Source organism: Carassius carassius, chromosome 47, assembly GCF_963082965.1.
Source record: "Carassius carassius chromosome 47, fCarCar2.1, whole genome shotgun sequence".
NCBI classification, from domain to species: Eukaryota; Metazoa; Chordata; class Actinopteri; order Cypriniformes; family Cyprinidae; genus Carassius; species Carassius carassius.
In genome coordinates, this window is record NC_081801.1 from 18,727,374 (window position 1) to 18,741,507 (window position 14,134).

Sequence of the window (14,134 nt, forward strand, 5' to 3'; positions counted from 1 at the left end):
ACTCCTCCAGGCCCCAAAAATACCCTTAGACTCCAGAGGGTTAACTTCATCACCCTCTTGTTTCTCCTCAAGCTCATCCAATACACACTCAGTCATCTTGATAAGCGCCCTCCGTGTCCTGCTGCGGGACTCTCCACTTGTCCAGGCCATCACATTTCAGGTACCTGCAGACATCCCAGAGAGACTCTTCCCCAAGCTGCCACAGAACTGCACTCACTTGATCACGCAGGATCTGACTGGTGTCCATGTTGTTGAAGGCTCAACTCGTTAGGAAGGAGGGGGGTTAATGATGCTGATCACTTTGTCGCCTCCTCCTGGCTCTGGCTCGCCAAAATATGTTACACTTTTCAAAGATTAGGCGGTGCTCTTCCTTTCGTCAGCTTACCTGTATGAAAGTATGAAAAAGACAGTTTAGATTGGGAACACTCTCTGTAGCGTGTGCACTCAAACTCACTCGTTACATACTGATCGCTCTTTCACTCTACTAGCGTCAGTTTTCTTAACAGTATCAAAAATAATGTCTCAAAGTGCAAGCATTTATGCATATTCATGACACTGACTGGGCACACCATTACAATATCCTTAAAGTTACCTTTTCTAAACCCATTAACACTATAACACAATAAATCTAAACATGTTCAATACTCACTCTTACACTGTGCAGAGACAAGTATAGTAAATAACATTAAAGTATCACATTAGACTCTGGTAACATAAATACAGGTAAGTACAGTGCAAACTCTATACTCAAACATTGAAAATCACAATTCAGTTTATAGCTACATTACTCCAGCATTTATAAATTGTATAAACTTTTCGTATTGCTCTTTTTATCATTTTATTAATTACTTTAATCACAGTTTTAACCCAATAACGGTTTCTATATTTTAACATTACATTCTAAGCAAATGGATTATAAAATCATTAACACACAGAGTCTGATTTCTTAATAATACACCATGAAATGCTCTTTTTCACAGTTAATGGCTTATGATGGAATGACTCTCAATTAAGTTAACACGTGAGTGGGATGATTATAGGCCTACTCACACGTGTGCATTTTAGCTTAACTTCTTTAACACTACACACGACTAACGTTACTTCAGGTTCTTCAACATCGATTTAGTGCATCACCTATCACTTATCTCACATTTTTAAGAAAGGGTATTTTTACACACTTACTACTCATTTTCACTCATGCAGAAAGTTATGATCTTTTATCAGGATTGTTAATATGATCGTCCGCCATTTTAGGTGCAAAAACTCTCAACCAGTGTAACATTGAACATCTCAATATATTTCTCGCAAGAACTACTGTTTTAGAAGCACATAATACCGCTGTGAATTACAAGTAGGTCAATTTCATCAGCTTACCTGTATGAAAGTATGAAAAAGACAGTTTAGATCGGGAACACTCCCTGTAGCGTGTGCACTCAAACTCACTCATTACATACTGATCGCTCTTTCACTCTTCTAGCATCAGTGACCAATCCTCAGCCGAGTGTACAGCTTAGGGTGCCCTCTATTGGTGAAGCTGAGTTTCACAACAGTAACACTTTTTCTAAAAATACACCACAACAGTATTATCACCAAATGTCACCATAATTCTTATTATCAGAACTCCGTTACTGAAATCAAAATTTAAAGGGGCAATGTTTATATGTGTCTCTTAAAGGGGCAATAAAGACTCAGGGCTACACTTGCAAGTGTTTTTCGCAGGCCCAGGTTTTAGAGTCTCTTTCTTTCAGGTCAGTCTCTGCTCTTTTTAGGAGAGCGTCACCTTGCTGGAGTTTTTTGTTCAGTTCTTTTCTGGTTTCTCTCTCCAGCTGTTCTCTTTGGTCTGTGTCGAGGCGAAGATCTTGCAGGGCATTGTGAAGTCTTTCTACTTCTTTCTGTAGCTCTGGATCTGTGTCGTCCTCTTTCTCGTGCTGGTTCTGGGTCTCGAGGGGGAGCTGATCAAGGCGACTCTGGGTTCGGGCCTGGTCCTTCCAGGCCTCCTCCGCTTAAAGCCTAAGCGTTGCTGCTTGCTGTTCAAGGTCGATGTTGCTCCATTCGCTGAGCCGTGCCGGGGCGACGAGAATGTGAACTAGGCTTCCGAGGATCCTGGCGAGTTCTTTGTAGTAGTTGCTTTGGGTTGGATCGTGTGCCATCAGTTCATCTAGCTTGGTGTCTAATTGATGACACCGGCTGCTGGTTGTCGCTCTACTATTTAGCTTCTTTGGTGGCTCTCACAGGTTACTGTCTCTATGTGAAATGAAATAACAAATCACAACAGAACAGAGGATAGAAAAAGATCAAAGTGAAACACAACACTTGAAATGAGGTAAAAACAATAGTAACACGATGTGTTAGTGAGAATAAGGAGGCCTTAGCCTACTGCTAGGTTTTAAGATAGGGCCAACAGGTGAGTGGGCTATCTGGGTAGGAAACCTAGAAAGATGGTGTGGCTTGAAGAAGCAATGGGTCAAACACTTAAAATATATCCGGGGGAATATCTAATATTCTGTGGCTTATAATAAGTGGATCGGTTTTATAAAATTTAGTTCACCTGGGTGAATTGATTTCGCTCAGGTGGAAACCTGAGATGACTGTCCAATCACCAAGGGAGTTCTACAATCAAATACACAAAGGATGAACAAAGGAAGCTTAAAGTGAATTAAGGTTTGTTTTGTTTAACATCAACTGAGTAAATATATATGTAGAAATGAGAGGTAACAGCTTTACCTAATAATGATTAAACCAAAAGGGAATTATGATAATGATGGTAATTATCAAAAAAGCCTAACCCAAAAGTATAATTAAAAATCAAAATGGGAAGAAACAGGATGAAACACGGGAGAAAAAAGTAGCTGGTTTTCACCACAAGGGGGTTATACTCCCTCTCTGTGCTTAACCTGGTGAGCAGAAAACTTAATTCGAATTAAAAATTCAAAACTGGTTTAAATTGAAATTTAAAATAAGCATGTAAGGAAAATCAGAACAATATCCTATAATAACCAATGATACGCTATCATTAATAATTATGAAATTAATCCAAAAAGGGTAAAAGTGGAAATATGCAATTCAAAACAGAATTGAAAAGAGAGCAAAGAGAGCTGAGAGCTGTGAACCAACTTAATAGGAGACTGCCACTAGATGGCTTACTTCCATCTAAGTGGGTCAATCAATGGTTGACCCTCAGACATTTAATTTACACTATTAAACGATTAAATTTTAAGTCAAAGTCAAAGTCACCTTTATTTATATAGCGCTTTAAAAAAAACACATTGCGTCAAAGCAACTGAACAACATTCATTAGGAAAACAGTGTCAATAATGCAAAAATGATAGGTAAAGGCAGTTCATCATTGGATTCAGTTATGTCATCTCTGTTCAGTTAAATAGTGTCTGTGCATTTATTTGCAATCAAGTCAACGATATCGCTGTAGATGAAGTGTCCCCAACTAAGCAAGCCAGAGGCGACAGCGGCAATGAACCGAAACTCCATCGGTGACAGAATGGAGAAAAAAACCTTGGGAGAAACCAGGCTCAGTTGGGCGGCCAGTTCTCCTCTGACCAGACGAAACCAGTAGTTCAATTCCAGGCTGCAGCAAAGTCAGATTGTGCAGAAGAATCATCTGTTTCCTGTGGTCTTGTCCTGGTGGTCCTCTGAGACAAGGTCTTTACAGGGGATCTGTATCTGGGGCTCTAGTTGTCCTGGTCTCTTCTGTCTTTCAGGGATGTAGAGGTCCTTTCTAGGTGCTGATCCACCATCTGGTCTGGATACGTACTGGATCCGGGTGACTGCAGTGACCCTCTGATCTGGACACAGACTGGATCTGGTGGCCACGGTGACCTCGGAACAAGAGAGAAACAGACAAATATTAGCGTAGATGCCATTCTTCTAATGATGTAGCAAGTACATAGGGTGTTATGGGAAGTGTTCCCGTTTCCGGTTTACCTAATTAATGCAGCCTAAAAATCCTTTAACGGATTTGTATAATAAAAGCATATTAGTATGTTATGTGTATGCCAGGTTAAAGAGATGGGTCTTTAATCTTGATTTAAACTGCAAGAGTGTGTCTGCCTCCCGAACAATATTAGGTAGGTTATTCCAGAGTTTAGGCGCCAAATAGGAAAAGGATCTGCCGCCCGCAGTTGATTTTGATATTCTAGGTATTATAAAATTGCCTGAGTTTTGAGAACGTAGCGGACGTAGAGGATTATAATGTAAAAGGAGCTCATTCAAATGCTGAGGTGCTAAACCATTCAGGGCTTTATAAGTAATAAGCAATATTTTAAAATCTATACGATGCTTTATAGGGAGCCAGTGCAGTGTTGACAGGACCGGGCTAATATGGTCATACTTCCGGGTTCTAGTAAGAACTCTTGCTGCTGCATTTTGGACTAGCTGTAGTTTGTTTACTAAGCGTGCAGAACAACCACCCAATAAAGCATTACAATAATCTAACCTTGAGGTCATAAATGTATGGATTAACATTTCTGCATTTGACATTGAGAGCATAGGCCGTAATTTAGATATATTTTTGAGATGGAAAAATGCAGTTTTACAAATGCTAGAAACGTGGCTTTCTAAGGAAAGATTGCGATCAAATAGCACACCTAGGTTCCTAACTGATGACAAAGAATTGACAGAGCAACCATCAAGTCTTAGACAGTGTTCTAGGTTATTACAAGCGGAGGTTTTAGGTCCTATAATTAACACCTCTGTTTTTTCAGAATTTAGCAGTAAGAAATTACTCGTCATCCAGTTTTTTATATCGACTATGCAATCCATTAGTTTTTCAAATTGGTGTGTTTCACCGTGCTGCAAAGAAATATAGAGCTGAGTATCATCAGCATAACAGTGAAAGCTAACACCATGTTTCCTGATGATATCTCCCAAGGGTAACATATAAAGAGTGAAGAGTAGCGGCCCTAGTACTGAGCCTTGAGGTACTCCATACTGCACTTTTGATCGATAGGATACATCTTCATTCACTGCTACGAACTGGTGGCGGTCATATAAGTACGATTTAAACCATGCTAATGCACTTCCACTGATGCCAACAAAGTGTTCAAGTCTATGCTAAAGAATGTTGTGGTCAATTGTGTCAAACGCAGCACTAAGATCCAATAAAACTAATAGAGAGATACACCCACGATCAGATGATAAGAGCAGATCATTTGTAACTCTAAGGAGAGCAGTCTCAGTACTATGATACGGTCTAAATCCTGACTGGAAGTCCTCACATATACCATTTTTCTCTAAGAAGGAATATAATTGTGAGGATACCACCTTTTCTAGTATCTTGGACAGAAAAGGGAGATTCGAGATTGGTCTATAATTAACTAGTTCTTTGGGGTCAAGTTGTGTTTTTTTGATGAGAGGCTTAATAACAGCCAGTTTGAAGGTTTTGGGGACATATCCTAATGACAATGAGGAATTAATAATAGTCAGAAGAGGATCTATGACTTCTGAAAGCAACCTCTTTTAGGAGCTTAGATGGTATAGGGTCTAACATACATGTTGTTGGTTTAGATGATTTAACAAGTTTATACAATTCTTCCTCTCCTATGGTAGAGAATGAGTGGAACTGTTCCTCAGGGGGTCTATAGTGCACTGTCTGATGTGATACTGTAGCTGACGGCTGAATGGTTGCAATTTAATCTCTAATAGTATCGATTTTAGAAGTAAAGTAGTTCATAAAGTCATTACTGCTGTGGTGTTGGGAAATGTCAACACTTGTTGAGGCTTTATTTTTCGTTAATTTAGCCACTGTATTGAATAAATACCTGGGGTTATGTTTGTTTTCTTCTAAAAGAGAAGAAAAGTAATCGGATCTAGCAGTTTTTAATGCTTTTCTGTAGGATATGTTACTTTCCCGCCAAGCAATACGAAATACCTCTAGTTTTGTTTTCCTCCAGCTGCGCTCCATTTTTTGGGCTGCTCTCTTTAGGGTGCGAGTATGCTCATTATACCATGGTGTCAAACTGTTTTCCTTAACCTTCCTTAAGCGTAAAGGAGCAACTTTATTTAAAGTGCTAGAAAAGAGAGAGTCCATAGTTTCTGTTACATCATCAAGTTGTTCTGAGGTTTTGGATATGCTAAGGAATTTGGTTACATCAGGAAGATAACTTAAAAAGCAGTCTTTTGTGTTAGAAGTGATGGTTCTTCCATACTTGTAACAAGAAGTAGAATTTACAATTTTGGCTATATGAAGTTTGCACAGAACTAAATAATGATCTGAGATATCATCACTTGGCTGAATAATTTCAACACCATCAACATCAATTCCATGTGACAGTATTAAATCTAGAGTATGATTTCTACAATGAGTAGGTCCTGAAACGTGTTGTCTAACCCCAGTAGAGTTCAGAATGTCTATAAATGCTGATCCCAATGCATCTTTTTCATTATCAACATGGATATTAAAATCACCAACTATTAAAACTTTATCTGCAGCCAGAACTAACTCGGATGTAAAATCACCAAACTCTTTAATAAAGTCTGTATGGTGCCCTGGTGGCATGTATACAGTAGCCAGTACAAACATAACAGGGGATTTATCATTAACATTTGTTTCTCTGGATAATGTTATATGAAGCACCATTACTTCAAACGAGTTATACTTGAAGCCTGCCCTCTGAGAAATCCTGAAAACGTTGTTATAAATTGCAGCAACACCTCCACCTTTGCCTTTTAGACGCGGCTCATGTTTATAACAGTAATCTTGGGGGGTGGACTCATTTAAAATAATGTAATCATCAGGTTTTAGCCAGGTTTCTGTCAAACAGAGTATATCTATATTATGATCAGTGATCATATTATTTACAAAAAGTGTTTTCGTAGAAAGGGATCTGATATTCAATAAGCCAAGCTTTATCATTTGTTTATCCATATTGCTTCTGTTTTTTATTTGTTGAACCTCAATTAAATTGTTAATCTTAACTTGGTTTGGACGTTTTTTGTTTTTTCTAGTTCGGGGAACAGACACAGTCTCTATAGTGTGATATCTAGGTGAAAAAGTCTCTATGTGCTGAGAATTAACTGACCTCTGTGACGGGAGGCAGCTAGCAGACGGTCGGTTTAGCCAGTCTGTCTGCTTCCTGACCTGGGCCCCAGTAAGTCAAGTATAAACACTAAGACTATTTGCCATATTTCTAGAGAGAAGAGTGGCGCCACCCCAGGAGGGATTAAGGACATCTCTTTTAAACAGGTCTGGTCTGCCCCAAAAGCTCGTCCAATTGTCTATGAAACCTATGTTATTCTGTGGGCACCACTTAGACATCCAGCCATTGAGTGTTGACAATCTGCTATGCATCTCATCACCACGGTAAGCAGGGAGGGGACCAGAGCATATTACAGTGTCTGACATCGTGCTTGCAAGTTCACACACCTCTTTAATGTTATTTTTAGTGATCTCCGACTGGCGAAGTCGAACATCATTAGCGCCGGCATGAATAACAATCTTACTGTTTTTACGTTTAGCATTAGCCAGCACTTTTAAATTTGCCAAGATGTCAGGCACTCTGGCTCCCGGTAAACATTTGACTATGGTGGCTGGTGTCTCTATATTCACGTTCCGTACAATAGAATCACCAATAACTAGAGCACTTTCATCAGGTTTCTCAGTGGGTGCATCACTGAGTGGGGAGAACCTGTTGGGGAGAACAATGTTTTGATCGGAACAGAAGAGCGGTGTTTTGACCCACGACTACGCTGCCTCACCGTCACCCAGTTGCCCTGCTGCAGGGGCTCTGTTTCCGGAACCGAACAATGTACAGGAATCCCTGAGCTAGACGCATCCAAAGCCGTATCTAGAGCCCTAACATTCTTACTGTCCTCAATTAAAGTTTGGATGCGTGTCTCTAATTCTGAAATCTTCTCTGTCAGCCTAACTATTTCCCTGCATTTATCACATGTGAATCCCTCATCAGCGACAGAGATAGATAAACTGTACATGTGGCAAGAGGTGCAAGTAACAATGACAGGAGAAGCCATTACTCACCGTGCTTGATGAAATATTCTTACTGCGGTTGTTTGATGAACTTGTGAAAAACTGGAGCGAGGGAGAGGAGAAAAGAAAACAGCGATAGGTTCGAATGAAAACGCTAATGACAAGCTAACGAGTGCTAACGCTTTGCAGGTGTACTGCACTCACGGATATAAAATAAAAGTGAACGATCAAAGTTAATCTGATAAGATTGATCGATAATATCAGAAATATGGTGTGAATTAAGTTATATTTTACCACTTTAAAAAACAGAGAGTGATAGTAAGATAAAGATGTAATTTTAATTCAAATCATTTTTGAACCAAGCTCAAAGTAAATGTAAACAATCAAAGGAAGGGAAATTGTCTAACCTGAAATAATATTTGCACGAGCAAAGCTGTAAATGCAAACAATTGTTGAGAATTTAGACAGCTAATTCAATAAATCACAATAGAGATTAGCAGTGAGCGCATTATCTGAAACGGCCACGAGATGGCGTAATTTCACTCATGCAGACTGAAATCAGAAGGCAGGGCGTAATTAAACTTCTAAACAAAGGCCGCCCTCTGGTGTTTAATCAGCGGAATTACAGCGACTTCAATGTGATTTAAACTCTGTGCGCTCCTCAGCACTGATTTGGTGCTACTGCACCAGAGCGTGAGGCAGGATTCTTTTCGCTGCAAAAACACACAAATGTGAACAACAGGAATTTGTCCGTCTGTTGTACTCCATACACATTTATCAAAATAGCACTTATGATTTAAATGTTTTAGGTTTAAAATTGGGTAGCTAAGCCAATTTTTTATACCAGGAGCTTTATCGTTAATTTTTTAATTTAACTGTGGTTTACCACAAATTCAATAATGATATGTAATAAGGAGGCCTTTTTAACTGAATCAGAGGAACATCACTCATGTTCAGATTTACATATTGCAACTAATAAAAGAGATTTCTTTGTCTTTTAATAGGCGGGTTATTAATATTAAAATATGCTCACTGCAGAGAGATCTAGGTCTCCTCTTACAGGTCTTTAATATTAAACTGCAGTGTACCTTCAGCAAAATAACAGTGTCATGAGTCAGGTTGTCTCTTCTCTCTCACGCATACTCGCGCACACACACATACGCACACACACACACACCTCATTATTCACCTGGTAGTCATTACTATTAGCGCTCGCGCTGATTTGCTTTGACACCTGTTCCTACTTTGCTCTGAGTGTTCACCCTTTATCTGGTGTTGGTTTTAGTAGTTTCTCTGTCGGATTATTGTTGTATGTCACACGTTAGTATTGCTGCTAGCTTGAATAAGAATTGTACTCACGTTTATTCTGTCTTGTTTGTCTGGAACAGTCAAGTTTTCCTGTTGTCTCTGTTTCCTGCTGTACCGATGAGTGAGTAACCTGCGGTGCTCACCTGACTGAGTTCAACTCCTGTGCTGCTACTGCCTGCTTCAAGGAAGCCTTGCTTTGTTAATCCTGAGACAGGAGTCTGCTCATTATTTCAAGATCCAGTTCTGTGTGCTTATACTACAGACTGCCTTTGTTAAGATTATTCCATTAAAGACTGTTTATTTTTCATCTCTGCTTTTGGATCCTTCATTTATCATTGTGACAAACAGTGACTATACTGTTAGGTATTTCTAGAAACTTTTTGCCTCAGTCAGGAGTGAGTTCGCGTCTTGCGACTTATCTCCCAATTACATAATTTCATATAGCGGACGTGCAGAAATTATTAATAACCATATAAACAGATTGAACTGGATTGCTCACAAAACGAAGTTTGAAATGCGCGCATTCCTCCACCAAATATATGTAGCCGCACTGGGTTGTACATTAAAATTAACTCAAATGTTATATAGGGAATTTTAATAATTAATCAAGAATATGATTAATATATATATATATCTCTTATGACAGTTACATAAAAATTATTGAAGATGAAAAATAGGTCAATTGTATATATCAATAACTCATTACAAGGCACTGTAATTTACTCATTAATATGTCAATATTCCATTCTTCGTATCAATTATAGTGATATCTCTTACAGTGAATTACCGCAAATCAAACAGTGGTTTGTCCAGCAAACGGCCGTAAGATTAACTTATCAACTTTCAATAAAGTTATCACTTCTTATAATTCCAGGAAAAATAGTTTCTGGCCATTAAACTATTCTCCTGTCTTTACAAAATTTAGGTTACTGAAAAGTAACGAGCTTTGTAGCTAAGATCAAACATTTCATTGACTTGTGATGTGAGCATTTTAGACAGAAGCAATCATGAATATATATTGGATTTTAATAATTGAACTAATAATACATCAAACTACAAATCACACAGGGTAAATATGCATACGACAATACAGACAATAAACAAATACAAGACATAACGGAATCCAAATGAGGGAGAGAGAGAGAGAGAGAGAGAATGAGTGAGAGAGGATGAGAGAGAGAGGTGAGAGAATAGGCGCGATCACAGAATAATCGCTCAGTTATGTCAAAATCACAGATAGTAACCTTTTGAAAGACAACAAGGAATCAAATCACCTTGAAAAGGTAATAGACAAACTTTAAGCAGCATTTAAATCTCTCTAGAAAATAAAACTTGCATGTGGTCTCTTTGTGATTGGGCGTGTTCTCTCGTGTCTTCCGGGGCTGCTGCGGACTCGCGCGATGTTTGAAATGTCCAACGAACATAATGATTCAGAGTTCGTCTCCCTCGTGGGGAGAGGCGAATATTGGAATAAACTTAGTAAGGAAAAGAAAAGAAAAACGGAAATAAAAAAACGGAGATGAACGCTCCCTTAAGGGGCCATGAGAACAGGCTGTTCTCTCAGCCGCCGTGCTGAGATCAACTACCCGACGGAAGTGCAGAGAAGAGAGCGGAGAGTAGACAAAAGCAAGAGCGCCAGGAACTTCCTGGTTTCAGTTCTCATGGCTTGACTAGTTCACACCTCTGTTTGCGCCAACAACCAATGAACGTCCGCGATGTGAAGCGGGAAAAACGTTCCTTTGTCTCTGGGGAAACACCCACTCGCGTGAGTTATAGTGTCGACAGAATTTAACATTTTTCCTAAGAAAGATTGTATTTCTGAAACAATGCATCTTTTTGTAATTTGTCGTCGAGATTCGACACAGTCTGGTTTTTACGATTATAAAGATACCTTACACTAATATTGCGAGTCAGGCATACAGAGATACAGAGTTGTTCCTAACTACATGCATATAAAGTTTGATTAAACACACGATAAAAATGCACATACTCCAATTTTTATTATGGAAAACATCTAATGCACATACAGTCAATATATTTAGAATACATTTTAAAAAGGTACTCTTGTCTTTCTTAACAAGAATTCCAGTGAGCTGGCTTTGCTGTTCTGTGAGTTATGTCATAAAGTTTTATGACCTGGTCAGGGGCAGGGTTACAGGATCATAACTCTATTTGAGAACATTCATTAGGAGAAACATTTCCAATTTACAAGTCAGCAAATTATAATCCTCGCATAATAGGATTAACCCTTTTATGCAACACACAAACCTATCAAAATACATCTTAGTAATAAAATGACGAAGGTAAAGAACGTTTGTGTTTGTGTAGGGTGTATGTGTGTGTGTGTTGTGGAATGCGTTTCTTTCTCCTTTGAGGCTACTCACGTGGGTATCTCTGGACTCTCTCAAAGGCGTAATAAATGTCACCCCCCATAGGAGGTTGCCAACATTGCGGTGCCCAAATGGTGAATTATGTTGGAAGATGTTGTAGAACGAAGGTCCTTGTTAACTCACGTTCTGGTCTTTGAGTGCAGAATGTGTTAGAGAGTCAGGATTCATTAATATGGAACAGATGGCTGAAAACCCATCCGCTCATTAGTGTTACAAATGAATAAGCTGTAGCTGACCGTAGCTCCGTGTAGCTGTTTTTTTCTTCTCTAGAATCTTTATCTTACTATCACTCTCTGTTTTTTTTTTAAGTGATAAAATATAACTTAATTCACACCATATTTCTGATATTATCGATCAATCTTATCAGATTAATTTTGATCGTTCACTTTTATTTTATATCCGGGAGTGCAGTATACCTGCATTGCGTTAGCACTCGTTAGCTTGTCATTAGCGTTTTCATTCAAACCTATCGCTGTACAGTTCCACTCATTCTCTACCATAGGAGAGGAAGAATTGTATAAACTTGTGAAATCATCTAAACCAACTAGTTCACGCTTACATATAATTAGCTGAGGTATGGTATGCATATTTGGCGTGCTGTCCGGGGAAGGGCTCCGAGCTCGGGAATGGCCCGAACCTAGAGTACCCCCCAAAAAGCAAATGTACAAGAGGACAGCCGCCAGTTTAAAGAACGCCCCCCCAAAAAAAGCATAGAGTACTGGCAGGGACTGATTTTGATTTTCTGAGAAGTCTTCTCGTTGACAGGCCGGAAGGGCCTACGTACTCCCGTGGGAGCGACTTAGGCGTTGGAAGAGTAGGCCCTACCGGCTGCAGGTAGTGAACTACGTGGTTGTTGGCGCCCGGTCGGTAGGGCTCGAGCCGATGCTCAACGGGAGCTTGTGGCATTGGAACGGTGAGCCCTACCAGCTGATGAGGAGGAGCAGCGTGGTTGTGGTGCCCGACCGGGAGGACCCGAGTTGCCTCGACCGGGATAGGTGACGGTGTCGGTGTATGGGCCCTACTGGCTGATAGCCCCTGCTATTCAGTGGGCGAAGGGCCTAATGCTGACTGAGAGGGCCCATGAATCCTCCCACAGGAGATTGAGACTCAGGATGACGGACGTCTGGGTCCTCTCGGCAGATAAAAAGCTTTGGGCTGGCCAACAAGGAGGACTCTGGCGACATCCGAAGGGAGATCCCGACTCACGGCATCGGATGGATGAGACTCGCTTGCAGCCGGCAAGTATAGACCCGACCGGGAGAACTCTCGCCAGACATCTGAAGGGAGCGCACGCATCAGACAGGTAAGCCTCGCGGGACGGGGAGAGTGGAAAGGAAAACCCGACTGGGAGGACTGTGTAAGTCTCTCCAGGCGGGGTTAAAGGATGTGAGTATAGCTGAGAGGGTTTTTTTATTGTAGGATTCAAGAGGTCGAGACTCGTAGCGTCGGACGGTTAAGCCTCACCTACCATCAAATGGAAAGGTAAGTTGCTTGGCCGAGAGACTCTTACCGAAATCCGAAGGGAGTACACGCATCGAACGGGTTAAGTCTTGCCGATCATAGAGTGGAAAGGTAAAGGTTGTCTGTCCAGGAGGCTCTCGCCGGCGTCCGAAGGGAGCACATGCATCGAACGGGTAAGCCTCGCTGACCATAGAAAAGGAAAAGGTAAGGTTGTCTAACCGGGAGACTCTTGCCGGCGTCCGAAGGGAGCACACGCATCAAACGGGTAAGCCTCTCCGGATGTGAGACAGAAAAGGTAACATTAAGTGGCCAGGAGGCTCTCGCCAGCATCCAACGGGGACTTCCTGTTCCCGGAAACCACTGGGTATGCCTCGCAGGCCATAGGATGGAAAAGGTAAGTTTGTGTGGCCGTGAGGCCCTCGTTGACGTCTTATGGGAGTTCGCTACTCGCGGCATGAGACAGGTAAGCCTCGACGACCGTAGGAAGGAAGGAGGGTTTGTTTGTGTGTTTGGTACTTGCGGCATCGGACGGCTTGCTTATTGGGTAGATCGGTTTTGCGACCTAGACCACGTGGAATGGTAGTGGTTGTCTGGCCAGGAGGCTCTCGCCAGCGTCCGATGGGAGCACTCGCATCGAAGAGAGAAGCCTAGCTGGCCAAAGGATGGAAAAGGTCAGGTTGTCTAGCCGGGAGGCTTTGGCCGGCATCCGGTGTTATTTTTTTTTTATATTTATTTATTTTTTACACTAGCGACACCGGATGGGTAGTCCCTCCAGCCATCAGAAGGAAAATTGAGATTGTTTTATCTGCGAAGCACCCGTTGGTGTTCGGCAAAAGCTTAATTCGCAGTATTGGATGGGTACGTCTTGCCGTCGGAGGGAAAATTGTTTAAGCTGCGATGTACTCGTTGGTGTTCAATAGGTAAGTGTCGCTGACTGGAATAATTATTTTTTCAGTGCCTGACAGGGAGTTCAATACTAAGGATGATTTGGTTGTCTACGAGGGTAGACACTGTGAGGCTTACTTAAATAATTGTT